General features: G+C 51.2%; 1 protein-coding gene across 1 annotated transcript in view; it reads right to left on the minus strand.

Moving 5' to 3' along the window:
• LOC140409064 (urea transporter 2-like) overlaps positions 1-25,464 on the minus strand; it is a 158,954-nt gene that overhangs the window by 82,378 nt on the left and 51,112 nt on the right. The gene's annotated exons all lie outside the window — the stretch shown is intronic.

A 25,464-nucleotide genomic window follows, 5' to 3' on the forward strand; every position in this document is an offset into this window, starting at 1 on the left:
CCAGCAACTCAGGCGGACGTAAGAGCAATATCACACCACTGACAAAGAAGCACCATTGCTTGATCTGACACTCACAGCCTCAAGCCCAGACTGGCAATGGGCAGACATTAGAGGGTGGTACAGTCAGGTTCAGCATATGTTGAGTGATGTTATGGTGGTCACAAAGGATATGACGGGGGTGGTGGATGGTCAATAGATCTCCCGTGGGCTTTGTGGAATATGATTTCCCTTATTAAGTGGGTGGTATCTCGCCCAATAGGAAATATATGGTGAGAACTTAAAACCTGGACCAGCATCTCCGTGGGTCCCCAAGCTTGGACACATGTGTTTTAAACTGCGGCAGTGGTCTTTTTCATTACTAAAACAAAGGGATTTGTTGTTGGAAGACTGGCCTTGCCAAACCTATTACAAATGGCCGGCAGCCAGGCTTGAGGAAAGGTTTGTATGCTGGCTCAACGAAGGGTGAGGGCACACATGATTTTCGTTCCGGGGTTCTCAGTTGAGGATTCCAATGGGTTGGCATACAGGAGATTGTCGATGAGGAGGCATATTAAGAAATTGGTGGATTGGCAGGCCTACCAGGCGGCCTTCTGTCACTGTCAAGGAGCTTGGAGGAGTCCAACATTGTCCAGAGCTTGGAGTCCATCCTTTCCAGTATAAAAGTTATGGCTAACTCCAGCACTTGTGGACCCAGCTGTGATGCAGCATCTGGTGACCACTGACTCAGATTCCATTGAACCACAGGCAGAAGCCATTCAATGTCTCAATGCAGCAGAGAAAGTTCCGCCTGAGATCATGAGGTTCACCCTTGCAGCAGGCTCAGACTGCCATCATGGCTGCAGAGCTCAGTACTCAAAGAGGCAACAAGCTCTCAGCACAGTACAGCAATCTCTTCTCCAATTGATTACTGGGATTGGTGAGCTGCCCCTTCACCTCCCCAGTGGAATAGCTGTGGCTCTATATGTGGTATTACTGCTACCATTCACCATTGTATTGCATTACATTGTATTGTATTATGTTGATGCCCTTGTGGGCTCCCCCTATGGCTCCGCCCCCTCGGGGAGGTATACAGATCTGCAGCCTGTAGGCGGCACTCAGTACAGAGCAGTCGCAGGCAGGCACAGATCTAACTGATTAAAACCACTGTTCACTTCTACTCATTGTCTCGTGTGAATTGATGGTCGCATCAATTTAATCAGCTACAATATCGCTGTGGAAGCCGCCCTCAAACCTGATCAACTGGAACTCGACCCACAGGTAGCTGAAGCCAAAGGAATCTTTTCGCACTGGCTCCGCTGCTTTTGGCCTATCTCGCTGCCTCCTCCTCGCCCGCCGTCACCAAGCACAGAAGCTGAGTCTCCTGCATGCCCGGGTGAGCCACCGAATCTCCGTATTTATTGAGGAAGCAACCACGTACGCAGACGCAGTTGCGATCCTGAAAAGACATTACGTGAGGCCGGTGAACGAAGTGTTCGCGCGGCATCTCCTCACCACTCGTCGTCAATGCCCCGGGGAATCGCTGGAGGAATACCTACGCGACCTGAGGGTACTCGCTCAAAACTGCAATTACAAGGACGTCACGGCCTCATAGCATATGGAACTTGCCATCCGAGACATCTATGTTGCTGGACTCCGGTCCAACTATGTCAGACAGCACCTGCTCGAAAAGGGCGCCCTCGACCTAGAAGAGACGGTAAAACTATCCACCTCCTTAGAAGTAGCTTTCCAGAGCTTAAATGCTTTCCCCTCCGACCACGTGGGCCCCTCGTGGTCACCCGACCTGAGGGTGTCCCAGGCCAACCCGGGGCGCCGCCCTGCTATTTCTGCGACCGGAACCAGCACCTCAGGCAGCGTTGCCTGGCCCGGAACTCGACGTGCAGCGACTGCGGCAAGAAAGGACATTTTGCCAAAGTCTGCTTGGCCCGACTCAAAGCTCCTAAATCGCAGGCCCGAATCACAGACTCACACGCCCACAGACCCCGCAGTGTGGCTGCGTGCCTGCCGGTACCTCCCACTTCCGACACGTCATCCGCCTCATGCTATCCGTGGGGGCCGCCATCTTTAACTCCGCCCGACATGTGCGACTCATGGGGGCCGCCAACTTGGTCGCCATCTTGAACCCAGACTACATGGCCTTTGAGGCAGACGGCCGCCTCTTCCACTTCCTCAGGGTTCCATTTGGCGTCACCAACGGGGTCTCGGTCTTCCAAAGAACGATGGACCGAATGGTGGACCAGTATGGGCTGCGTGCCACGTTTCCATACTTGGATAACGTCACCACCTGCGGCCATGATCAGCAGGACCATGACGCTAACCTTCAGAAGTTCCTCCAAACCGCCCAAGCCCTCAATCTCACCTATAACAAGGAGAAATTTGTTTTCCGCACAACCCGACTAGCCATACTGACCATTGTACTACATTACATTGTATTGTATTATGTTGATGCCCTTGTGGACTCAGCCATTTGGTTCCCCCCCCTCGTGGGAGGTATATAGATCTGCAGCCTGTAGGCGGCACTCAGTACAGAGCAGTTGCAGGCACGCACAGATCTAGCTGATTAAAACCACTGTTCACTTCTACTCATCGTCTCGTGTGAATTGATGGTATATGAACCTTCTGTTCTCGCGCACTTTCTTTTGTACATTCATAGGATGTGGGGATCACTGGCTTGGACAGCATTTAATGCCCATCCTTAGTTACTCTTGAGAAGGAGAAGGTGGCAGAGAGCTGCCTTCTTGCATTGCTGCAGTCCATGGGGCACAGGTAAACCCACAGTGCTTAGGGAGAGAGTGCCAGGATTTTGACCCAGCGACAGTGAAGGAATGGCAATATATTTCCATGATGTGGAGATGCCGGCGTTGGACTGGGGTGAGCACAGTACAAAGTCTTACAACACCAGGTTAAAGTCCAACAGGTTTGTTTCGATGTCACTAGCTTTCGGAGCGCTGCTCCTTCCTCAGGTGAATGCAGAGGTATGTTCCAGAAACACATATAGAGACAAATTCAAAGATGCCAAACAATGCTTGGAATGCAACCATTAGCAGGTGATTAAATCTTTACAGATCCAGAGATGGGGTAACCCCAGGTTAAAGAGGTGTGAATTGTGTCAAGCCAGGACAGTTGGTAGGATTTCGCAGGCCAGATGGTGGGGGATGAATGTAATGTGACATGAATCCCAGGTCCCGGTTGAGGCTGCACTCATGTGTGCGGAACTTGGCTATAAGTTTCTGCTCGGCGATTCTGCGTTGTCGCGCGTCCTGAAGGCCGCCTTGGAGAACGCTTACCCGGAGATCAGAGGCTGAATGCCCTTGACTGCTGAAGTGTTCCCCGACTGGAAGGGTTGTGTGGTGTCGTGGTCACTGTTCTGAAGATTGGGTAGTTTGCTGCAAACAATATATAGCCAATATATTTCCAGTAAGAAGTCTTACAACACCAGGTTAAAGTCCAACAGGTTTGTTTCGATGTCACCTTTAACCTTCGGAGCGCTGCACCTTCCTCAGGTGAATGAAGAGGTATGTTCCAGAAACATATATATATAGACAGATTCAAAGATGCCAGACAATGCTTGGAATGCGAGCATTAGCAGGTGATTAAATCTTTACAGATCCAGAGATGGGGTAACCCAGGTTAAAGAGGTGTGAATTGTGTCAAGCCAGGACAGTTGGTAGGATTTTGCAGGCCAGATGGTGGGGGATGAATGTAATGCGACATGAATCCCAGGTCCCGGTTGGTGGGGGATGAACGTAATGTGACATGAATCCCAGGTCCCGGTTGAGGCCGCACTCATGTGTGCGGAACTTGGCTATAAGCTTCTGCTCGGCGATTCTGCGTTGTTGCGTGTCCTGAAGGCTGCCTTGGAGAACGCTTACCCGGAGATCAGAGGCTGAATGCCCTTGACTGCTGAAATGTTCCCCGACTGGAAGGGAACATTCCTGCCTGGTGATTGTCGCGCGATGTCTGTTCATTCGTTGTCGCAGCGTCTGCATGGTCTCGCCAATGTACCACGCTTCCGGACATCCTTTCCTGCAGCGTATGAGGTAGACAACATTGGCCGAGTTGGATGAGTATGTACCGCATACCTGATGGTGGTGTTCTCAAGTGTAATGGTGGTATCCATGTCGATGATCTGGCACGTCTTGCAGAGATTGCCATGGCAGGGTTGTGTGGTGTCATATATTTCCAATATATTTCCAAGTCAGGGTGGTGAATGGCTTGGAGGTGGGGTTGTTTGCACGTATCTGTTGTCTTTGCCCTTCTATATGGTTGTGGGCTCAGAAGGTGCTGTCGAAGGAGCCTTGATGAGTTCATCTTGCAGATGGTAGAAACTGCTGCTATTGTGCATTGGTGACAGAGGGAGTGAATGTTTGTGGATGGGGTGCCAATCAAGCATGCTGTTCTGTGCTGGATTGTGTCGAGCTTCTTGAGTGTTGTTGGAGCTGCAATCCAGGCAAGTGGAAACTATTCCATCACACTCCTGACTTGTGCTGTGTGGATGGTGGCCAGGCTTTGCAGAATCAGGAGGTAAGCTACTCGCCACAGGATTCCGAGTTTCTGACCTGCGTTTGTACAAGTATATACACTGAGAGTTCAGTTCAGGTTCTTGTCAATGCTAACCACCAGGATGTTGATATCATGAAGCATTCATACCCCCCAGTGTCACTTCAACAGTGCCCTTGCTGTTGCCCGTCAGCCAATCAGCCTAAACTGCTGCCGCCTATGTTGAGGTGATACAGTCAGACGTCGGCTTCTCAAGGCTTAAACACCAAGCTCAAAGTCATAGAAACATAACAAAATGTTTTATGTTTCAAGCCCTTCAAGCTTGCTCCACCATTCATTAAGATCATGGCTGATTATCAAAGTCAATAGTTTGTTCCTGACTTCCCCCATATACTTTGATCCCTTTTGTCCCAAGAGCTATCTCTAACTCCTTCTTGAAAACATACAATGTTTTGGTTTCAGCTACGTTTTGTGATAGCAAATTCCACAGATTTACCACTCTCTGGGTGAAGAGGTTTCTCCTCATCTTAGTCCTAAATGGTCTACCGTGTATCCTCAGACTGTAACCCCTGGTTCTGGGCACCTTCACAAAGAACCTCCTTCCTGCATCTACCATCTAGTCCTGTTAGAATTTTATAGGTTTCTCGGAGATCCGCCCTCATTCTTTGAAACCCGAGCAAGTATATTCATGACCAACTGAATCTCTTCTCATGTGCCCGTCCTGCCATCCCAGGAATCAGCCTGGGAAACTTTGCTCTATAGCAAGAACATCCTTCCTCAGATAAGAAGACCAAAACTGAACAAAATATTCCAGGTGTGGTCTCAACAAGTCCGTGTATGATTTCAGCAAGACATCCCTGCACCTGTACTCGATCTTCTCACTAGAAAGGCCAATGCACCATTTGTCTTCTTTACCGCCTGCTGCATATGCATGCTTACTTACAGTGACCGGTGTACAAGGATACAACATCGCACAACAGAGCGGGACATGCTGGAGGAGGAGGAAGAACATCAGGCCTCATCTGACGACGAGGATGGCCAGGAAGAACCAGGCATGGAGCCTGGGTTGGCAAGGCAGGCCACCAAACGTGTGCTCCAGGGCCGCTGCACACAGGACAACCTCATCACCTCCAGATTTGCCAACTAAGAGTCATCAATGACCAATCTGGTCACTGGCAGCACCGCCACCCTGTCCCACCTCCCCAGATTCTCCCCCCAAAACCCCATTCGAAGTGGTGCCCCCTTCCCCATAACCGCTCACATCCTCCCCTATCCCTCCCGTCTTCACTCCATCCCACCACCCTAGCCACCCCCCCCCCCCCTCCCCTCCCCACAACCACTCAGTGGGTCCGACCAGCATGACTCCAGGGTGTTGGCATGGCTATGAAGATGGTGAGTGGTGACATGATATTCACTGGGTAAGCTGCCGCACAAGGTGGCCTCACACTTCTGGCCCCGTTCCCTGCCACCTCTCAGGGAGCCCCAGGTGGAACGTTCAATTGTCCTGGGGGCTCTGCCCCATGTTATCCTCCAAAATCCACATCACCAACCTGCCACACCTCAACTACCCCCCCACCCGCCCCTCCCCACCACACCCAGCCCATCTCTTCACAACGCTGAAAGGACTGAGACAGGTCAGAATGTCGGTGAAAAGGTGATTAATCGTCTCTATATACATTATTGTGCCTGACCCCTAACTCTAACCCATGTGCTGCCCCCGTGCCCTTGTGTCTACCCTCCTTATTCCATGGCCTAATGCTCCTTCTGGTTGTGACCCCGGTCTGTACATCAGATGTAGAGACGGCCTGTTGCACATCTCACCCACTGACCCGAGATGCCTTTGGTGGTAGTCCTCTGGAGGGCCTGGACCAGGATGGGCCCGGCCGATTTTCAGGTGTCACAGGTCACGCCCAGTTCTGTCCACTGCCCGTCAGATGCGCCAGTGTTAGGTGTCCGGAATTCAGAACCACTGAGGTGCTCCAGAACCTCCCCTAAGGGAGGAAGCAGCCTCCCCTAAGGGAGGAAGCAGCCTATCACTTCCCCCTGCCTCGGGGTGCTCGTTGGCCCCCGGGCTACTCCATGGGACAGAGGTGAGGCCGGAGTGAACTCCAGAGGCTTACTCTCGCCTCAAGTAGCGTCTCGATGCCCTCAACCATTGAGCAGAGAGACTGGGCCACGTCCCTCAGTGAGTGAGTCATGTTCCTCTGCGCCTCGATCATGTGCCTCTGTGACTGACCCAGGTCAATGCTCTGGATACCCTCAGCAATAACCCTTTGCGACTAAGCCAAGCTCTGGAGCGCCACAGCAATGTCCATGTGGGCGCAGTACATGTCTGCCTGTGACTGGGCTCCCCTGTCCTGAGCCTCAGCCATCGACCACACAGTGTGCCCCAAGCCTTGAATGTCTTGATTCATGGCTGTGACCTTTTGACGAAGGATTCCACCGCGGATGTCACCCATTCAGTGTTGGCCTGGGTACCACACATAGTTGGCATAATCTTGTGTGCCTAATGCTAGTTGGACTCCTCCAACTGCACCTGCAGGCATAAGAAAGTTGCTGATACCCCCTCCTGAAGATTTTGACTCTGCGTCTACATCTCCACCAGTGATGGGATCATATTTTCCAGAAGCACGATACGTGCTCGGACTACAGCTGGTTCCTGGGCTTGGGTAGCGCTCCAACTGTTCGCTCCCTCGGGAGTTCCTACCTCCACCTGATGTGCTGCAGTATGTGTGACATGCGCACCAGATGACCAAAGAGCCTCTTCACTAAAATGTCGCACTGATTTGAATGTCTCTGCGATTTTGGCATTACAGATGAATGCAGTGCTAAGAAATTGGCATCATCCCTGGACTGGTCCTCCCGGGTTATGGCTCGGGGGCGAGGTATCCCAGACGGACCAGCCTGTTCTGTTGGTGATCCCGCAAGATAAAAGACAAGACACATAGTGAGATCTTGGGAAGGAATGGTTTGGGGCGAGGGATGACTAATTTGCATTCAACATAATTTTGCTTTAGGAGCTCACTTGGTTGGCACATGCCAACCTCCGCCTCAGAGATAGCCCTCTTCTGCACCTCCCCGGATAATTCCATCGCCCACTCGGGTTAGAGCGCGGAGGTCCTGGTCCGGTCTTCTCCAGTTCCCTTCGGTTAGGGGGCAAACTTTTCCTAGGGGACATGTAAAAAACATAGTGAGATGCATGGAGGCAAGTTATATAGGGTGTCTGTAGCTGGTAGCATATGTGTGAAAGGCACCTGGCCAGAGGATAATACAGGTGTTGGAGTTTGGTGCAATGTGGGATGTGAGGGAGATGCGGGCAGATGGGTTTTGATTGGCCTCTATGGGAGTGGGGGATGATGTGAAGAGTGAGAGACAGAGTAATGCCAGGGGAACACAGGTGCTGGCTCAGCCAAACTGCCCTAAGGAGGTCATTCATCTTCTTGTGGTACTGCATGCCAGTCCGGCTCACTGCATTGAGCGCATCTGCCCAGGCCCAGTTGACGGCTGCGGGCGGTAGCCACCTGCACATCCTGGGGAAGAGGGTGTCCTGCCTCTCCTCCACCATATTCAACATTCGATCGAGCTCTCCATCATGAAGCTTGATGCTGCTCTTCTCTGAGCCATCTTCTTGGCTGGAATGAGGGTGTGTGAGGAGTGGAGTGCTTATAACCAGGTCAAACTTGTCAAGCTCTCCAGCACCAATTCCGGCCCCAGCGAAATCAACACTGGCAGGAATGAGAATTGCTCCAAAATCACATAGGCAGAGTGCTGGCCCATTAGCATGTCCTGAATTGCTCCAGAAATAGTGTGCCGCATTCAATCAGTCCTAGCATCATAGTCTCCCAAACTGAGAACTTTTTGTTTCTCATCCTCACTCATGCTCTGTGCTCCATCCTCAAATTAATTTTCTCATAATGGGTGTGCCTATACTAATGCCCATTGCTGCGTGGGAAGGCAGTTACTATACTCTCCTAGAGGGGAACAAATATTGCAATGGAATCAGTAACGCAGTTATTTTAATAACTTGACTTGTAATATCTGGTGCAGCATAATGCTGAGGTATGATCAGTTAATAAAAGACAAGTATTAGATGCTGTGAAAAATAGTGACAGGTTAAATAAGCATCCATAATGAGCACTAGTCTGCAGATGGGAAATGCCCTCCTGCATGATCCTCACTGACTGCCTGCACACAAGATGGTGCCAATGTTTTATGGATCATTACCAAGATTCCCTATCACATTTCTTTGTACTTAATGGGTTATAAACTCTCGAGTGCTATTTTTCTGTACTTGGGCAACTTACATTTGCAAGTCACAGAAGTTTGACACGACATAATGTCAATGTGTGGAATAGTTCAGATTATTGTGCAATCATGTACTTCAAAGGGAACATTGCCCTCCATCCACTGATCCCATTCCCTCTCTCCTTAAAGATTCCATCTCACTGGTGCCAATTTGCCTCTCTCCTAAGAGGTCAAAGTATACTTCTCTCTCACATGTTCTAATTTACCTCTCTTCTCGCAGGTCCTATTTTACCTCTTTCATTCATCATTTATACCTCTCCCGACACATCCAATATCTACATTGTTATTCCCTCTCCCGACACAACAGCTCAAGAGAATAGATGAAACGCAAAAGGAGTGGGGAGGATGCACACAGTTTGAAAATCTGGACTTGGATCATAAATAACCTTACAAATCCATTCATTTTGCCAGTTGGCGAAATTAAATTCTCAGTCTCATGAATTTTCCATTAATCTAGACAGCTTCAATTAACCTGTGGTTTCCAGGCTGGTATTTGGTGTTTAGTCAATGTTAAGGTTCATCTGCAACCCAATCTGCATCGTAAACTTTCCCGTCATCAAGAATTAGCTTCTCATTTAGATTAAATCTATTAGACCATAAGACCATAAGACATAGGAGTGGAAGTAAGGCCATTCGGCCCATCGAGTCCACTCCACCATTCAATCAGGGCTGATTTCAACTCCATTGACCCGCTCTCTCTCCATAGCCCTTAATTCCTTGAGAAATCAAGAATTTATCAACTTCTGTCTTAAAGACACTCAACGTCCCGGCCTCCACCGCCCTCTGTGGCAATGAATTCCACAGACCCACCACTCTCTGGCTGAAGAAATTTCTCCTCATCTCTGTTCTAAAGTGACTCCCTTTTATTCTAAGGCTGTGCCCCCGGGTCCTAGTCTCCCCTGCTAATGGAAACAACTTCCCTACATCCACCCTATCTAAGCCATTCATTATCTTGTAAGTTTCTATTAGATCTCCCCTCAACCTCCTAAACTCCAATGAATATAATCCCAGGATCCCAGGATCCTCAGACAATTTTACTCCAGACTTTTGTGTGTTTATCTGGCCATCTGGTCCTGATGGAAAGAAATTGGAGCCTCTATTTTAACTATCCAAAGCCAGGCTATAACATGTATAACAGTGTTGCTACAGCACCTAACGCTCCTTGTGGGACCAGATGGCTCAGTTGGCTGGATAGTCTATGTGGATCAGATTGGTGCCACCAGCACAGGGTTCGACCCCTGTTCCAGCTGAAGTGGAGTTGGACGAGAACTCAATAAGAAGTTGTTGCTGTGAGTCTTTCCGGGCCATCCCAGTTGAGTACTGGAGCATTGAGAGCTTCCAAATGGGGAGAACGCCAGAGTTTTGCTCAAATTCAGGTCTGAAAACCAGATCTTCAACACATGGTAACCAACTGAAGGGAGTTTTCACAAGTCGCTTCCCTCGTGCATAACCCTTGGCCGATTAATCTGGGCATTCTTGTCTTCTGAAGCTTAGTCTGCTGGGGCTCTGAGATTTTGGTCCGGATTTTCACTGAATCAGATTGACTTGGGGATCCTTTGAAAATGGTGAGTGGGTCCCAATTCTGGGATTTCCAATCCCATTCCCAGGATGTCTACCTTTCAGAAGTGCCTTGAAAGGGTGCCTGCTGCTTCCTGCACCCAGCTGGCTCCATTGTGGAGATAGGTATCTTCGAGGGCAGCACGGTAGCCTTGTGGATAGCACAATTGTTTCACAGCTCCAGGGTCCCAGGTTCGATTCCGGCTTGGGTCACTGTCTGTGCGGAGTCTGCACATCCTCCCCGTGTGTGCGTGGGTTTCCTCCGGGTGCTCCAGTTTCCTCCCAGTCTAAAAATGTGCAGGTTAGGTGGATTGGCCATGATAAATTGCCCTTAGTGTCCAAAATTGCCCTTTGTGTTGGGTGGTGTTACTGGGTTATGGGGATAGGGTGGCAGTGGTGACCTTGGGTAGGGTGCTCTTTCCAAGAGCTGGTGCAGACTCGATGGGCCGAATGGCCTCCTTCTGCACTGTAAATTCTATGATAATCTATGACTCCTCTGCGAATTTAAGTTGTGCCAGGTTGTTAAAGTGTTATAGGTCAGACATGTCACAAACCTCAATGTGCATGAGAGGACATAAAAGGAAAGTTCAACAGATCTCCCTCATGCCGTCTGTGCCAGACTTTGCCCTTCCACCCACCCCCAACGTCCCCTCATGTTCCCATGCCAAGCTCTGGCATTACCATGTCCATTGACCCACAACACTTCAGGACCCACTAAATACTTCTGGAACCAATAAACAACACAGTATAAAGTGGTATATGTAAAATAACTGCTTTGAAAAAATGCAATCCATTGATAAATTTCCACTTATACTTGAAGAAAACATCTGGAGGTCAGACATCCAGACCCTTTGAAGTTTCGAAAGCCACTTAATTTATGTCAACAAACATTGTGAAATTGAATGCAGGGAGTAGAGAGACTGAGCGTTCAATCAAACAACATTTCCTCTGGTGAGCAGGTGTTCCATTATTAGAATAGATGGCTGGACTCAGCCAGGCAAAAGAAATTCTGGCATTGCCAGTGACACCCAGGTTCCATGAGATGAACACAGGTTTGGTGAGGAGTGTTGGAAGGGTAGAACGCTCACTTGTTCCAGTGGCATTGACCCTTTTCCTTCACTGCAGGTTGGTTCCTGGTTACCTCCTCCCAGACCACAGTGTTCAGTTGGAATGGTTTCCAGTAGGAAACCCTGGCGAAGGAGACATCGTTCCTTTCTTGCACTGTCCCCAGGAGATGCTCGAGGGACGCATCGATAAAGTGGGATGTCATACCTTGCTGTCTTATCCTGCTCATTCCTTCCTTCCTCCCGTTAGTGAAGACCTGTCCCAACTTTTTCACCCTACCACGGAACGTATAGCAGGAGGGATGATTTTATCCTAGATGTTTGTTTTGCCATTTCTGCAAAAGGTTGGTGCTACCACTCTCTTCTCAACTTCAGGGATTTTGTCTCTCTCTTAAAAGTAGTGTAGCCCTACTGTCAGAGAATCCTTACAGTGCAGAAGGAGGCCATTCGGCCCATAAAGTCTTCTCCGGCCCTTGGAAAGAGCACCGTACTTAAGCCCACGCCTTCACCCTATCCCCTTAATCCAGTAACCTCACCTAACCTTTTGGACACTAAGGGCAATTCACCATTGCCAATGCACGTAACCTGGACATCTTTGGACTGTGGGAGGAAACCAGAGCACCCGGAGGAAACCCACGCAGACACGGGGAGAACGTGCAAACTTCACACAGTCACCAGAGGCCAGAATTGAACCCGGGTCCCTGGAGCTGTGAGGCAGCAGTGCTAACCACTGTGCCACCGTCCCACCCTTGTGCCACCGCATCATGTCATCTCTCTGGTCTAAAAAGAACCAAACCTAATAGATCCACTCATTTAAAATGGACATATTTGGGGTTTCCTGGAGTTTACTTCTGGCAACCCGTGCATATAATTTCAAGGTTTACATAAGCAGAGTTTGTTCTTATCTGGAAATCGCACACTCGGTTTGCTGACGCCAAAATCAGGAAACACAATTGGGTAGAGAATAGCCTCCGATGCCAAAATCGCGGTTGCACGAGCTGAAAGTAAGTAGGCATATCATTAACGGGCCTGACACACGGTGCTCCGGGGGCCTCCACGATTCACCGCCTCCGATGGGGCAAGTTCCCGCCGGCGTGGTTCACTGGTAGATATAAAAATCGTAAACCTGGCATCCTGGCTGCTGAGCGGGAGAGGAGGTAGGAAATGGCGTGGAGTGACTGCGGGTTGCTGACCCAGACATCACGGTGCTGGGCTGGAGGGGGGGGGTGCAGGCCGAGCAGCCAGGGTGCACCTCCCCCCAGGACCGGATATTACAGAGGCAATCTTGCTGACCACCCACCCCGGTCCTGGTTCTACACAGCAACACCAGCCATATGGACGCGACCCCCACCCCGGCACATCACACCACACAACCGGCCGCCATCTACCGGGGGAACACCAAGGGCCATACAGACGGTAGCCCCCAGTGAGGACAGTGCCAGCCAACGGTACCCTTGGCAGCAGGGATGGGCGTCAGGATCAGCGGCACCAACGGGGCCTGGGTGCGGGGGTGGGGACATGCGAGGGCGGGGCCCGCAGTTCCAACCAAGCTACCATGTAGCTGGAACGTGGATGGGCACGGGCGAGTGCACCATGCTAATATGTTAGCCTTTCACCCCCAGCAGAGATTGGCATTCGGACATCAACCCGCAATGCTGGCCGCCCTGGCGCCGGCTGTAGCTCTACAGGATGCCCTGCGGCAACGTGAGCGGAGACCGCTCAGAGAGGAGATGGAGGCTGCAGCATAGGAATGGGCTGCAGAGGGGCAGGTTGCAGCCGCATAGACAGTAGGGCCGGCCATCCAACAGGCCAAGGAGGAGGAGGAGGTGCTGAGGGAGCACTGGATGATGGCCCGTGTGTACCGCAACCGTATGTCACTCGAGGACCTGCCAGACTGCACATGCAGACGGAGACTGTGGATGAGCAGAGGGACTGTGAGACACATATGCCAGATGAGGGCACATCTGGCACTGCGGGGGTATGGGGGTGGGCACCCGCTCCCAGTGACCATCAATGTGATGGTTGCACTGAACTTCAATGTGACGGGGTCGTTCCAGTCGCAAGTGGGGACCTGTCCAGGACTTCGCAGACATCGGCGCACAGGTGCATCTGTGCCGTCACGGACACCCTATATGCCCTGCGGACCAGTACATCCAGTACCATGTGGACCGCGCCCAACAGGATGCCTGGACAACGGGATTTACTGCCATCGCTGGGATGCCCCGGGTCCAGGGGGTGATAGACGGGATGCATGTCGCCCTGCGGCCACCTGTGGATAACAGGCCGCTGTACACAAACAGGAAGGGCTACCACTCCATGAACATCCAGCTGGTCTGCGCCCGGTATCCGGGCAGCGTGCACGATTCTTTCATCTTGGCACACTCCGTGATCCCTGACATGTTTGAGGGGCACCCTCCCTGGCTGCGGGGCTGGCTGCTGGGCGACAGGGGATACCCGCAGCGATCATGGCTGATGACTCCGATCTGAAGGCCATTGACCGACGCAGAGACCCGATACAACGATGCCCACACAGCGACCAGGGGAGTGGTCGAGCTGTGCCTCGGAGTCCTGAAGATGCGCTTCAGGTGCCTGGACCGTTCTGGAGGGGCCCTCCAGTAAGAGGCCAGGAGGGCCGGCCGCCTCGTTGTGGTTTGCTGCGTGCTCATGCATTGCTCATTGCTTTGTTTGGCCCATTGTTCCTCACTGTAACCAATCACAGTTTGTCGATGTACCATTTGTCAATGTTCTCTGTCGATTATTCTTTTTGTCTACTATGTACGTACTGTGTACGTTCCCTCGGCCACAGAAAAATACTTTTCACTGTACTTCGGTACATGTGACAATAAATCAAATCAAATCAAAATCAAATCAAACTCCACAATATAGGCCAGCAAAGGGGTGATGTGCTGGAGGGGGATGAGGAGGAGGAGCAGGCCTAGTCCGACGAGGAGGGTGCGGGGGAGGGGAACAATGACCGGGACATGGGGACCGGGCAGGCATGGGAGGTCCCACAACGCTATCGCCAGCGCTTAAGGGATGCCCTCATTGCGATTAAGTTTCACTGACTAGGGGGGGGTGGGGGAGAGGGAGTGGAAGGGTTGGAGCACGGTCCACCAACGGGGCCTGCATTGGTCCCCCACCTCCACTCCCATCAGACAGAGTACAGAGGCAGGTTTCAACGGTGTTAACAGGTTTTTATTGTGGAGAAATATATCCAGTCTGTGCCCTAACCCCTATAACTCAAATGTAAACTGCACCCGTGCCAACTTAACTGATGTCTAACTTTCTGGCTTTACGGGCCCTAACACTATGCCTAGGTGGTTCCCCAGACGGCACAGCAGGTGTGGAGGCGGCCTGCTGTGACTCCTGCCCTGCGACAAGGGTCCCCGGTGGCGCACGTCTCCTGGGGCGACCCGGTCTCGATGGGCCCAACATTGCTCGGGCATCCCAGGTGGCGTGGTGCCGCCCTGTTCTGCTCGCTGCCCACCAGATTCACCAGAGACGGGGAGGGGTGGGGGGGTTCCGGTGTTCCGACACCTCCCCTGCGGGAGTCACTGGAATGGGCCCCAACACCTCATCCTCCCTCAGATGCACAATGGTCCCCGGGCCACTACATTGGGTGGGGATGCGAGTGGAGCCATCCCCTGAGCCCCTCCTGCCACTGCCAGTCCTGGAGGCCTGCTCTGGTCTTGACCAGGGTCTGCACATTCACGGCCATGGAGCACAGGGATGGACCATCTCCGTCTGCCACCACCCTGAGGGTCTGGGCCACATCCCCCTTGGGTGTGGGCCACGTCCCCCCTGGGTGTGGGCCACGTCCCCCCTGGGTGTGGGCCACGTCCCCCCTGGGTGTGGGCCACGTCCCCCCTGGGTGTGAGCCACGTCCCCCCTGGGTGTGGGCCACGTCCCCCCTGGGTGTGGGCCACGTCCCCCCTGGGTGTGGGCCACGTCCCTCCTGGGTGTGGGCCACGTCCCTCTGGATGTGGGCCTTATCCCTCTGGGGGTGCGTGACAGGCCACCTCCCTCTGGGACTGGGCCAGCCCGCCCAGTGTCTGCGCCACACCGGGCAGTGCCGGCGAAGCTCTCAGCCATGACCTGCTGTAACTGGGCCATGCTGAAGAGTTCCGCTGCAATATTCAGGTGGCTCTAGCACATGGCTGCCTGTGAGAGGGCAGCCCTGTCCTGGGCCTCGGCCCCCGCCTGGACAGGATGCCCCAGGCCTCGAATACTCTGACCTATATCCGACACTGTTGCCCCCATTGCCTCTACCGCGGACGCCACCTGTGCGGTAGCGGCCTAGTTGGAAAGCCTGACTGGCACCACCCCCTGCTCGTGGATGGACTCCAGCTGGATGGCAGCTGCTTCCTGGGCTTCGCCTGCTCTCCGACCATCCAGCCCCTGGGCTGCTCCTACTTCCACCTGCTGTAACGGATGCGATGTATGGTGCGCACCAGTGAGTGTTAGACATTCCGACGCATGCAGCCCAGGGGCTGAGTAGATGGTGGCATCAGTGACCAGGGCACCCGCATTACAGCCGGCATGGGTGCTGGCATGTGGGGCAGGGTGGGAGCTCAGCAGGGAGTTCAGCGGCGTCTGGTGGCCTTCCTTCCGGGCCAGGGTTCAGGATCATCCGCCTCTCCTCAATGGTGTCCAGGGGGGTCTCCAGCTTAGCTGAACTGTGCCACTGCTCTCCTTCCAGCCATCCTGTTGACTGGGACGGTTTGTGTGTGTGTGTGTGTGTGTGTGTGGGGGGGGTGGGAAGGACCGTTTAAGTGCGGCTGCGGCTTATGAGTCTCATGTGTGCCAATCACGGACCCGGCGAATCTGGCGCCGTTTCGCTTGGAACCTCTTGCATTCCACATGGCGATGGTGCAAGCCCATTAGAGTTGTTGAATCGGTGTAGCAGTTGCTCCATTTTTCCTGTCGTAAAACACTCACTGTTTCCACTCCGGCATCAGCACAGTCTCAGAAACGGAGAATCCAGCCCTTCATGTGAGACAAAAGGAAACACTGACCAGGATTCTCCATTCCTGAGGCTAAGGGCCGACACCAACGGTAGTGTTTGACGACAAGAAAATTGGCGTGGATGGTCTCACCAGCGCCATGTGAAACACCGTGGGATGCGCGGAAAACGGTCAGAGAATCGCTGTGTCCTGGGCCGTGCATGCGCAGGGCTAACAAGCTGCAGCCGCGCACACCTACACCCCCACATACGCACCAATCGCACCAGAAAAGATGGCGCCAGCCTTGCTGAACCGCAAACTCGCCCACCCTGACCCCACAGCCCACCCCTCAGCACTCCCCCCAGCCCAAGCTCCCCTGGCCATCGGTATGGATCTGGGCCACATGTGGCGGAGCTGGACACAGTCCACACGCCGGCACGCCAGGCTCACGACCACACGTGCCCTTGCCGTCGGGAACTCGTCCCATCGGAGGTGGAGCATCGTGGGTGGGCTGGCTGATAACGCACCAATGGCGTTGCGACTGTACATGGCGCGTGTCCCAATGACGCCGATTTGGAGGGGGCTGAGCATCGCGAACCAGCGTTTGCCCCAATTCCGTGTCGGGAGCCATTCTCCGCCCGATCGCCGTTCCTGACTTCGCCATTCGGGCTACAGAGAATCCCGTCCACCATTTGTAAATTTTTCACTTCCTTGCTGTGAAGGTGTTTTGGCAATCTGATAGATGTCGGATAACTAGCTCATCAAACAAAATGTGAACTGCTGCATTGAAATGATGTGACTGCATGAAGACCATTCAACTTCGCATGCAATATATGCAGCAGCCAAACACAGTTGACCCACTTTCTCAAAATGAAGAGCATAATGATGCATCCACTTTATTACTCCTAGAACTCCTCATAATCCATGGCCATAAATAAATATGTCGATGAAAAAGGATGCACAAAGCAAGATCACATTATTTTCAGGCAGTTTAATGTGATCAAATTGTCTAAATGAGCAAATTAATTGAATGAGCGGCTGCTGTGGGAAGCGTTCTACATTCCAAGTTGACTGAGTGGGAAAAGGATGAATTTTCGAAAGTCCATGAGCAGTGCTGCAACAACTGGCATTTAAGTAGCAAAATCATCCCAAATTACATTAGAGTTTTAATCATAGAATACCTGGATCATGAGCCGAAACAGAACACATCAGGAGGGCAATCAAACATTTGGTCAAAGACACGGGGCGCCGTTCTCTGGCCTCGTTGCGCTCTCACTCGAGCAAAACGCGGCTGGTGAATAGCGGGAGGCTGAAAACGAGCACCGTGCCAAGCGCCAAACAGTTTGCAATGCAACCGGCCCGCTGCCATAGGCAAAAGCAGGATCTCACCATAATGTGGCGAGAAACCAATTATCACCACTTAAGCCCTATTTCCAAGCAATTAACGAGAGCCACCCCATTAACAACGGCTTCCCGAATGAGTGCTCACGCTGGCACCGATTAGTGTTCCTTTTGAAAAACGAGAACCTGGCCGACGGGCTCCTGTGGGGAGCCGAGGAGATGAGTAGCCATCTTTGCTCACAGGTAAAGAGCCCGGAGGCTTGGGGCTTGTCAGCCCAGTGCTTGGCGGGGGGGTAGGGGTCCCTTGGCTGGGGGAAGAAACCTTTGCAGGGGTGGGCCGCCATGTGAGGGTGGGAAGGGAGGCAACGGAGCACACACCATCATGTCATCCCACAATCATGTGTATCCATTCCGGGACAATCCTTGTCCCTGCCGGTCTGCCACACCGACCACTCCTAACCCATAACCCACTGACTGCCGAGGCCTCTGGCCATGCGGCTGAAGGCTGTTGCTGATAGGGAATTGGCAATCGTGGTTAAGTGAGCACTTCACACAACCCAATTGGATTCCTGTTGGTGCTCGGGCCATGTAGCGTGTGGGAGTCATTGCCTAGCATCCCAATCAGATCTTGATGCCCAGACACTGTGCGAGGTAACACCACACATACAGCAGCTAACATCCAAACACCCAGGGGATGGGTGAGTGCTACAGGGAGAGGACCAGCTCCCCATTCCAGGTGATGTTATGAGCCGGTGTTTGGGGTATAGGGTGTGGGGAGCCCTCTGCGGCCAGGAGTGAGTGGGCAGGGCGCTCCGGGTGGGGAGACATCAATGGGAGAATGGAGTGTCCTGGACTGGAAGCCACCGCTGTTTGTCAGTCTGACAACCTCTCCCAATTCCTTACAGATATTGAACGCTATGGAAGGGATTTTGGACCCAACTGAACATTCCCTAGTGGTGCTGCTGCTCGGTCAGGCGGTCAGGCGGCGGCAGCGTCAACAGATCCTCAAGGAGGCAGCCCACATTCTAGACCCTGCCCCACACTCTTGAGGACCTGGCCGCCCATCAGGCCAGGGAGTGCCCCGGGGGGTGGGGGGGGGGGGGGTGGTGGGGAGTCCTCTGTCGCCACTCTATGGGAGGGGTCCGGGTTGACATTTCATGGTCGGTGACCATAGGGCACTGGGGTTACCCTTGGGATGGAGGGCAGCATGTTCAAGCCCCAGCTGCACTTGCATCATTTGGCTCCGCCAGCCCTGGCGGCTCACCGATGACTGCACCAGCGTGTCAATGTCCTCGGTGATGCTCCTCCGTGTCTGCAGTGCCTTTGCAATACCCACCTGTGGCTGGGACAAACTCTGCAGCCCCTCGGCCATTCCCATCTGAGAGCAGGACCTCATCAAGGTCAGCCTGGTACTGGGCAACATCCCCCAGCGAGTCGGACATTCTACCGAGACCCCCATCCATTGCCATCACCGACTGCGTGATACCTTGGCCACCTTCACTAATGGTCACAATATCATGCATCAGGCTCTCCTCTGCGGTCCCCACCCAAGCAGTGATGGAGTCAGTGTCACGCATTACCGGTAACATCTCCTGCGCCCATAGCCTTCGGGACTCCTCCAATCGGCCATGGACATGCTGTAGTGTCGCTGGCAACTCCCTCTGAATGTCCTGACCATTCCCTATCTTCTCTCTTTCATAGGGTAAACATCTGGCTGGGACCCAGCGAAGTCCTGAGACCCAAAAGACCTCTGACTGCTGGCTAGCCTGGGGGTTCTTGCCTCCACCTGATGTACATCAGCAGCAGTGTGGTGCTCACCAGAATGTGCCCCAGAAGCCTGACCACTAGCATTTCACACTGAGGTGCATATGACGCCTCGATTGTGTCTTCCTCAGACCTCTCCTCCGAGGTGGTCTCTTGGGACGCTGGAGAGGAGGTCATCTGGGATGGACCGGCGTCATTGGCTGGAGGACCTGCAGGAGAATGGACATGTGGTCAGTGGGAAGGATGGATCAGGCAGTATGGCAATAACAACTCGCATTTGACAGGACCACCGGGTGGGGCCCAGTGGTTCCTCACCTCTGTGGCTTCCGTCAACCTCCGTGTTGGTGACCGCCCTTACCTTGGCCTCCCCAGTAACCTCCAGGGCCCGCTTCTCGAAGGAGGTGAGAATTCTTAAATCCGACACGCCTCCGCCAGTCTGGGTCCTCTCGCAACAGTTGTGTGAGAGCTTCTCCTGAGGAGACACAGAGGGCAAAATTAGCCACATGCCTGGTTCACAGTGGTGGGAGGGGGGTGGGTGAAGGGAGGTTTTGGGTCCGCATGCAGAATTTGGAGGTGATACTTTGGTGTCTATTCACTCATGCTGCCTGGTGTAGGTCGTTGACCTTTTTAGGGCACTGGAGGCCAGTCCTCCATGTCACACTCCCAGAGCTTACAGCCACCACCACCTCATCCCAGGCAGCACTGGCTGCTCTGTGGCTCACCGTCTGGGAAACAAGGTAGCACAGTGGTTACCACTATTGTTTCACAGCTCCATGGTCCCAGGTTCAATTCCAGGCTTGGGTCATGGTCTGTGCGGAGTTTGCACATTCTCCCCGTGTCTGCGTGAGTTCCCTCCGGGTGCTCCGGTTTCCTCCCACAAATCCCGAAAGACGTGCTGTTTGGTGAATTGGACACTCTGAATTCTCCCTCTGTGTACCCAAACAGGCGCTGGAATGTGGCGACTAGGGGCTTCTCACAGTAACTTCATTACATTGTTAATGTAAGCCTACTTGTGACAATAAAGATTATTATTTTTAAACAGGTCATCTCTTCTGGCCTCCACCACGTCTAGGAGGCTCCCCAGGTCAGCATCGCCGAATCTTGGGGCAGGTGTTCTCGGGGCAATTGTTGTGAGCTGGCTGATGTTAGCTGAGCAAGTGCTGCTCAACCTTTTTAGCGGGAGGCTAGCGAGTATGGCGCCGTCGAATCGTCTGGTGAGCCTTCATTTGCAGCAGGAAGCCCATGGGGCCTCATTAAGTGGACCAATGAACGTTAAATAGCATTGCTGGATTCGCTGGGCCGAGTGCCAGGAAGCTCGCGGCAGTTCCCGCTCGCTACCACACTTAAATATCTTTCTGGAGAATTGCACCCATAGGATTTAAAAGTGAACGACATCTAAAAATAACTGTTGCAATATCGTAAGCAATGAGAATGAAAATATTTGAATACAATGTAACACTTGCAATATTACATGTGTTATGAGAGAGGCGTTTTCAGAACCCCAAAATGTATTATGGAGTTCAACAATGTATTGTTGCTTTTGCCGCACATGGCTTGTTCTCCAGGGTGGTATTACCATTATGGAGATGTGATTTTTTAAACAAAACAATATTTATTCCATGAACTCAGCTTAACCTTTTAAATAAACATTGAATCACTTAACACCCCTTACTTCAAAGATAACCCTGAAAATAATACAACACTAAATAATCCACTAAATAATTTTTAAAGATAAAGATAGATAGTTTTTTGAAGAATAAAGGGATTAAGGGTTATGGTGTTCGGGCCGGAAAGTGGAGCTGAGTCCACAAAAGATCAGCCATGATCTCACTGAATGGTGGAGCAGGCTTGAAGGGCCAGATGACCTACTCCTGCTTCTAGTTCTTATGTTCAGTTATTCCTTTCAACATCCAAGAGACTTAACACCTTTAAACAGAAACATATCAGGTTAAAGGCATTACTATTAGGAGTTTAAATCACTCAAGTGATCCAGAGATAGTCTTTCATGGCATAGATCACAGCAGATCCAGCTCACTGCAAACACACCCACACAAGCTCTTTTCCACAAAAACTGAAACTAAAACTGCAAAATGGCTGATCTAAAGCCCAGCTCCACCCACACTCTGACATCACTGCATTTCTTAAAGGTACATTGCTTAAACATCCATTTCTTAAAGGCACTCTCACATAACACCTCCCCCCAAGAAAAAAAAATAAACCATCAACTTCAAGATGGTTTCATTTTTCACTTTTGCACCATCCACTAAGAAATGCACACAGTAAAAATACTTTTTCGTTTCACAAAAAAAACCCCACGCAAACAGGCATAATAATATAATCCCGTTCTTCTTCCTCCAACCAAAATCCTTCTCGATTGGCAGTCTCTTTGACCAAGAAAGTCTCTGCACGATCCATCCATTCCTCTACTCCTCGGCATTTCTCTTTAGAATCAGATACTTTAGTTCAATCTGACCACAGAGCCCTTTGCAATTCTCCAATCCAGGAGCATTGGTGATGACAGCTTTCAGTCAGTCAAATGCCTGTTGAAAGTCCCCTGTCCATTCAAATTTTTTACGTTTCTTCAGCAATTCCATCAGTGGAGCAACCACGCTACAAATCCTTTGCACAAAGGTTCGATCAAATTCATTCATGCTAAGAGACCGCATTATTTCCATTCGTCTTGAGGGTATCGGAAACTCCGCAAGGAAAGTGATTCGGGCTTCTCCAAATTTACTTTCGGCGAGGTTCATCACCAAACCCGCTGCCTGAAGTCGTTCGAAGAATTCCATACGATGTTTTAAATGTTCTTTCCATGTCTGGAAGTTGTAATTAAAAGCAGATTGCCCAATTTCTCAATGCAATCCTTCAAACGCGGGATAGGATAAGAGTCCATTCTTGTAACTGCATTCACCTTTCGATAGTCTCCTAACAACCATTGGGTACCGTCTGGTTTAAGTACCATCACTATGGGTGAGCTCCATTGGCTGCAACCTACTTCAATTATGCCATTTTTCAGCATCCTCTCAATCTCTCTGTTAACCTGTGCCAATTTTAAAGGATTAAGTCTATATGGATATTGTTTGATAGGAACAACATTTCCCACATCTACATAATGTACAGCCATTTTAGTACTTACCAATTTATCTCTACAAACTTGCCCATGTGATATCAATAACTCTTTCAGGTCAGTTTGTTTTTCCTCTGGAAGGTAACTTAACAATTCATCCCAATTTTTAAGAACATCCTCAGTTTCCAATTTAATTTGAGGTATGTCAAATTCACAATCATCTGGATTTGGTTCGTCACTTTGAGTTAGAATCATTAAAACCTCCTTTTTCTCTCCTTCCCTTTCAAAGTACCTTTTAAGCATATTCACAAGACACACTCGGTGAGTCTTCCTTCTATCTGGTGTTTTTACCAAATAATTCACCTCACTTAATTTCCTTTCAATCTGATACGGTCCACAAAACCTAGCTTTTAAAGACTCGCCTACCACTGGTTACAACATTAGAACTTTATCCCCACTGACAAAACTACGAACTTTGGATTTCTTGTCCGCTACCCGTTTCATCACATGTTGTGCAACTTTCAAATGTTGTCTAGCCAATTCACCTGCTCTATTTAATCGTTCCCTAAATTTTGACAAGTAATCCAATAGTTTAATTTCCGATTTCTCACCCACCAATTTTTCCTTAATCAATTTAAGTGGTCGTCTTACCTCATGACCAAAAATTAGTTCAAAAGGACTAAATTTGGTAGACTCCCAATTGATTTCCAATTTTTGTTTTAGGAAGCGGTCCTACACAATCGATTAGGACCCTTGTAACAGGTTCCTCAAATGCTGGAATGGGTATTAAGGGCGCTGGTTTTATCACTGCTTGAGGTTTCCCTATCACTTGACATGTGTGACATGATTGACAAAATTTAACTACATCTTTTTTTAAAAATATATTTTATTCGAGTTTTTTGGCCAAACATAACAATACGTAGTGTTTCTTTTACACAACAATCAAGCAATATAAATAGCCGTGGCCAGTTTTAAACAAATAAATAAATAATATATATAAACAAAAACAAAAGAAAAACAAAACTAAATGGCAACTGCCTTGTCCAAAATAAATACTCTCCAAAATTACAGTCCAACAGACAATTACATATACCAAATACCTATACATGTACAATAACATCCCTGAGAGACCGTCCGATTCCTCCCCCCCCCACCCTCCCCCCTGGGTTGCTGCTGTTATCTACTTCTTTTCCATTCCCTCTATCTTTCTGTGAGGTAGTCGACGAACAGTTGCCACCGCCTGGTGAACCCCTGAGCCGAACCCCTTAACACGAACTTAATCCGTTCTAACTTTATGAACCCTGCCATATCGTTTATCCAGGTCTCCACCCCCGGGGGCTTAGCTTCCTTCCACATTAACAATATCCTGCGCCGGGCTACAAGGGACGCAAACGCCAACACGTCAGCCTCTCTCGCCTCCTGCACTCCCGGCTCTTCCGCAACCCCAAATATAGCCAACCCCCAGCTTGGTTCGACCCGGACCCCCACCACCTTCGAAAGCACCTTTGCCACCCCCACCCAGAACCCCTGTAGTACCGGGCATGACCAGAACATGTGGGTGTGATTCGCTGCGCCTCTCGAGCATCTCGCACACCTATCCTCTACCCCAGAAAATTTACTAAGCCGTGCTCCAGTCATATGCGCCCTGTGTAGCACCTTAAATTGTATCAGGCTTAGCCTGGCACACGAGGACGATGAGTTTACCCTACGTAGGGCATCCGCCCACAGCCCCTCCTCAATCTCCTCCCCCAGTTCTTCTTCCTATTTCCCTTTCAGCTTATCTACCATGATCTCCCCCTCGCCCCTCATCTCCCTGTATATGTCCGCTACCTTACCGTCCCCCGCCCATGTCTCTGAGATCACTCTATCCTGCACTTCCTGCGTCGGGAGCTGCGGGAATTCCCTCACCTGTTGCCTCACAAAAGCCCTCAATTGCATATACCGAAATGCATTCCCTTGGGGCAACCCATCTTTCTCCGTCAGCGCTCCCAAACACGCAAACATCCCATCTACAAATAGATCTCTTAATTGTACTACCCCAGCTCTTTGCCATGCTCCAAATCCCCCATCCATTCTCCCCGGAACGAACCTATGATTGTTTCTTATCGGGGACCGCACCGAAGCTCCCGTCCCTCCCCTATGCCGTCTCCACTGCCCCCAAATTCTCAATGTAGCCACCACCACCGGGCTTGTGGTGTATTTCTTTGGTGAGAACCGCAACGGCGCCGTCACCATTGCTTGCAGGCTAGTCCCCTTGCAGGACGCCCTCTCCATTCTCTTCCACGCCGCTCCCTCCCCTTCTCCCATCCACTTACACACCATTGAAACATTGGCGGCCCAGTAGTACTCACTTAGGCTCGGTAGTGCCAGCCCCCCCCTCTCCCTACTACGCTGCAAGAATCCCCGCCTCACTCTCGGGGTCTTCCCAGCCCACACAAAACTCATAATGCTCTTCTCAATTCTTTTGAAAAAAGCCTTCGTGATCACCACCGGGAGGCACTGGAACACAAAAAGGAATCTCGGGAGGACCATCATTTTAACCGCCTGCACCCTACCTGCCAATGACAAGGACACCATGTCCCATCTCTTGAAATCCTCCTCCATCTGTTCCACCAACCGTGTTAAATTAAGCCTATGTAATGTACCCCAATTCTTGGCTATCTGGATCCCCAGGTACCGGAAGTCCCTTGTTACCTTCCTCAACGGTAAATCCTCTATCTCTCTGCTCTGCTCCCCCGGGTGCACCACAAATAACTCACTTTTCCCCATGTTCAGTTTATACCCTGAAAAATCCCCAAACTCCCCAAGTATCCGCATTATCTCTGGCATCCCCTCCGCCGGGTCCGCCACATATAGCAACAAATCGTCCGCATATAGAGATATCCGGTGTTCTTCTCCCCCCCTAAGTACTCCCCTCCACTTCCTG

The sequence above is a fragment of the Scyliorhinus torazame genome, chromosome 3 (assembly GCF_047496885.1).
Source record: "Scyliorhinus torazame isolate Kashiwa2021f chromosome 3, sScyTor2.1, whole genome shotgun sequence".
Lineage (NCBI taxonomy): Eukaryota > Metazoa > Chordata > Chondrichthyes > Carcharhiniformes > Scyliorhinidae > Scyliorhinus > Scyliorhinus torazame.